Source organism: Oncorhynchus nerka, linkage group LG21 (assembly GCF_034236695.1).
Source record: "Oncorhynchus nerka isolate Pitt River linkage group LG21, Oner_Uvic_2.0, whole genome shotgun sequence".
In the NCBI taxonomy this organism is placed as follows: domain Eukaryota; kingdom Metazoa; phylum Chordata; class Actinopteri; order Salmoniformes; family Salmonidae; genus Oncorhynchus; species Oncorhynchus nerka.
In genome coordinates this window covers 21,788,622-21,792,811 of record NC_088416.1, presented here as the reverse complement: position 1 = coordinate 21,792,811, position 4,190 = coordinate 21,788,622, and the positions used below count along the sequence as shown (strand labels likewise).

At 50.4% G+C, this 4,190-nt stretch overlaps 1 protein-coding gene across 1 annotated transcript in view; it reads left to right on the top strand.

Moving 5' to 3' along the window:
• The first annotated feature begins 1,299 nt into the window (after nucleotides 1–1,299).
• LOC115110205 (MAGUK p55 subfamily member 3-like) overlaps nucleotides 1,300–4,190 on the top strand; it is a 30,097-nt gene continuing 27,206 nt past the window's right edge. Inside the window, exon 1 of the mRNA XM_065006431.1 lies at nucleotides 1,300–1,405. The gene's annotated coding sequence lies outside the window, so the exon portion shown is untranslated. The remainder of the gene's footprint in view (nucleotides 1,406–4,190) is intronic.

Below are 4,190 nucleotides of genomic sequence, written 5' to 3'. Positions count from 1 at the left end.
ACATGTTTATTGCAGACCAAGTCTCTGCGACCTGTGTGTGAAATGGAGGGCCGGCTGAGGAAAGGAGAGAGGGGGAGAGGGATGCTATGAAGAAACAGACAAGCACATGATGTACAGTACAGATGGTAATGCCCCTTTTTCTATTGACCCCCCCACACACACACTCCAAATCCCTCCATTGGTCCATCCTTTCTCCCCAGAGAGGATGAGGTTAACAGATACCTGTGAATCAGATAGACCAGAGGCCCAAAACAACCTCTGCTGTAATTACCGAAGTCTGTTGGCAGGAAGGACACCCCTCATACCATGTGACCTCTCAGAGGCCAGGGGTGTCATGATGCTGATATACACACATATTCTTGGTCACGACAGCAACAGCGTGTTTGTCCGTGGGTGTGTGTGTGTGCTTGCGCCAGTGTCAGTGCACAAAGTTTCTTTATTTGAGAATTATGACTGTCTTTGTGTGTGTGTGGGTGTGTTTCTCTGTGCTGTGTCACTTGTTACTCCGAGGACCCTGGGAGAAATCCTCACATGACAAAAAAAAGCACAAAGACAACACTTATTACCATGAGAAAACAGGGGGGAACCCCTTATTCAGACGCTGTGTGTCTCTGTGAGAGAGCTGCACGTTAGCGGACAAAGGAGAAGCAGCCGCTAGCTAGCCATCGTCCATAGCCTCAGCCAGCCAGCAGCCACAGCACCGACAACAGGAGGAGAGGGGGAGGGGACAGCACTCTCTCTCTGTCTCTTTTTCATCCTCTAGACTGATTGTGAATGAGAGAGAGAATGCGCTGGTATCAAAGACAGCCGGGTGAAGGCAATTAACCAGGAGCGCAGAAGGGGAGAGGATAGGAGAGAGGGAGAGAGGGCTAATGGAGGAGAATGCCCTGTATATGCCATAACAGATAGCAATATAAAGATCCCAGCTGTCAGCTCCAATACAGCTCCAAAGCTGTCTGATGCTGTGGACAGAGAGAATGAGAGAGGGGGTAGAGAGAGAGGGGGGGTAGAGAGAGAGATCGAGAGAGAGAGAGAGGGGGGTAGAGAGAGGAGAGAGAGAGAGAGAGAGAGAGAGGGCAGAGAGAGAGAGAGAGAGGGCAGAGAGAGGGAGAGAAGAGAGAATGAGAGAGAGTGGTAGAGAGAGAGAGAGAGAGAGAGAGAGAGAGAGAGAGAGAGGGGTAGAGTGAGAGATCTGGTGGAAGGGGAGGGGAGGGAGGACCGTGAGGGGAGGGGAGAGTTGAGAGAGAGAGAGAGAGAGAGATGGAGAGGGGAAGAGGCGGACATTCTGTAGCAGCAGGTTTGTGAGCGCAGAAGCCGGAGAAGGAATCGGAGCGAGAGAAACAGTGTGGCTGCAGTGAGGAAGGAGAGACACATACAGAGAGAGGACAGAGAGACAGAGAGAACGGTAAGGAAATGTCTGTGTGTACATTACTGTCATGTCGGCTCCTGATGTTTTGTGTTTCTAGTCTGTCTGTGAAGCGTCAGCTAGAGGAAAATACTCTGTGGCTCATCTCGGCCGGCCGGCCGGCGATGTGAGGAGCGCAGAGCATCGTAGCACTGCAGAGAGAGAGAGAGGAGGATGACAGAAGGAGGGAGGAAGAGGGAGAGAGGGCGCATCAGGCAGAGGATGCTACGCAGACAGAGGAAGTGGGAATAGAGAGAGGGAGAGGAAGAGAGGAAAAAGCAAGTGAGCCTGCCTGGCCATTAGAACGGTGTGGATGTTTTAGTGCGTGATGGAGAAGAGGAGAGGGACGGGGTGTGTTTGACTGACACCATGCAGCAAGCAGGATGTGAAATGTCAACACTGAAGGTTTCCCTCCATATTACGCATGATGAATGGTATTTGGATTCCTTGGACCACACTGCTACTTCTCCTGTGTGTTCTCAACATGAGATCCCTGATGTTGTCACCTCTCTGTCTGTCTGTCTGTCTGTCTGTCTGTCTGTCTGTCTGTCTGTCTGTCTGTCTGTCTGTCTGTCTGTGTGTGTGCGCTTGCATTTATGCGCATGTGTGTGCATGCCTGTGTGTGTGCTTTTGTGCTTGTGTGTGTGTGTGTGTGTGTGTGTGTGTGTGTGTGTGTGTGTGTGTGTGTGTGTGTGTGTGTGTGTGTGTGCGCTTGCGTTTATGCGCATGTATGTGCATGCATGCCTGTGTGTGCGTGCCTGTGTGTACGTGCCTGTGTGTGTGTGTGCCTGTGTGTGTGTGTGTGTGTGTGTGTGTGTGTGTGTGTGTGTGTGTGTGTGTGTGTGTGTGTGTGTGTGTGTGTGTGTGTGTGTGTGTGTGTGTGTGTGTGTGTGTGTGTGCGCGTGTGTGTGCGTGTGTGTGTATGTGTGTGTGTGTGTGTGTGTGCTTTTGTGCTTGTGTGTGTGTGTGTGTGTGTGCGCTTGCGTTTATGCGCATGTGTGTGCATGCATGCCTGTGTGTGCGTGCCTGTGCGTGCCTGTGTGTGCGTACCTGTGTGTGCCTGTGTGTGCCTGTGTGTGTGTGTGTGTGTGTGTGTGTGTGTGTGTGTGTGTGTGTGTGTGTGTGTGTGTGTGTGTGTGTGTGTGTGTGTGTGTGCGGGTGTGATTGTACAAAAGAAACAGGGGTTTTGGCTGTTTGACAAGGCCCATGTCCCAGCTGCTGTAAAATACATGTGGATTAGAGGAAGATTGAGGGGCTAGTAGTGAGGGGTAACGTGTGTTGCATGTGAAAGACACATTTGGACCTTGCCCAAGTATGCTAACCGCTGCTGTCCGCGCTGTTTAGTGGCAGTGGATTAGTTGAGTGTTTGTCCAGTATCGTAGAGCAGAGGTGTTAGACAAGACACAGTCTGCCTCATTATTGATCATTGCTGTCAGTGTGAAACTGCTCATCACTTAATCAGTGTGGTGGCAGGGGTACGTGGGTGCAGGGGTAGGTTTATCATCACTCACTGATTTTAGAGTTTGTATGCACCTCCTGTCATCACCCACTCACTGACTGTTGTGTAGCATGTTGATGTTCTGACATAGTTAGTTGAAAGCTGTTTGGTATTGGCATCAGGCCACTCTCTACAGCATTTGGTGCCTGCAACATTACACTTTGGTGCCTGCAAACCTAACGTTCGGTGCCTGCAAACCTAACGTTCGGTGCCTGCAAACCTAACGTTCGGTGCATGCAACATAACATTTGGTGCCTGCTTTGTAAACGTCACTTCCCGCCATATGCATAATGTAAACCCACAGGCTCAGAACGGAGGCATTTGAACCTAAAAGTGGGACAGGCAGTGTTGCTCCAAACCGTGAACTCGTCCTTCTCCAAACGGTAATCTGTTCAAACGGATTTGTTTCGTCATTTGGCGGCGCAGACTACAACCATAGATCCCTGAGCGTCTAGTCTACACGGTACAGTGTGTCCACTGGAGCAGCCCTCTGAGTCTCTCCTCATGCTGTATTCTCACCCAACATCATCAACCCAGCCACAAAATCTTTGCTCTCAGAAATCGCTGTCGTTTGCTGTTACGACGCTGGAACGACAGCGACAGCATACGTTGAGGAGTACGTAACACAAGAGCCTGCCCGAGGGGATCTTGTGGGTGCAGTGTTGATAGAGAAGGCACAAATGGGGCTGGGTCTGTTAGCAGAGAGACAGAGAGACATTATGGTATGTGCGGTTATGTGCATCGGGGGACCAAGCTCCTCTCACTGCTGTAAAGATGTTAAACATCCATATTCACCTAGGATGGTCCACTGCTCATTTGTCCTCTGCTAACACTACTACTATCCAGTATGCTGGCTTCTGTTCTATTCCGGTAAATCTCGTAGAGTCATTATAATCTCTGCTACAGTATGGATGGTCGTCTTTGATGTGGTTGGTGGTTAAAATGATGAGGACGATGACAATGTTCTGCTGGTGTTTCGTCCGGGGCATACTCTAGCCTATCAATCAATCAAATGTATTTATAAAGCCCTTTTTACACCAGCCGGATGTCACAAAGTGCTGTATGGGAAAGTCAGCCTAAAATCCCAAACAGCGAGCAATGCAGATGTAGAAGCCTATGACCCCTGTATCTTGTTGCCTGGGGCGATGGGGTTGTAGAGCAGTGTGGTGCCTGTCACATAGTACGGTGCCTGTCACACAGTACGGTGCCTGTCACACCGTACGGTGCCTGTCACACGGTACGGTGCCTGTCAAACAGTACGGTGCCTGTCATACAGTACGGTGCCTG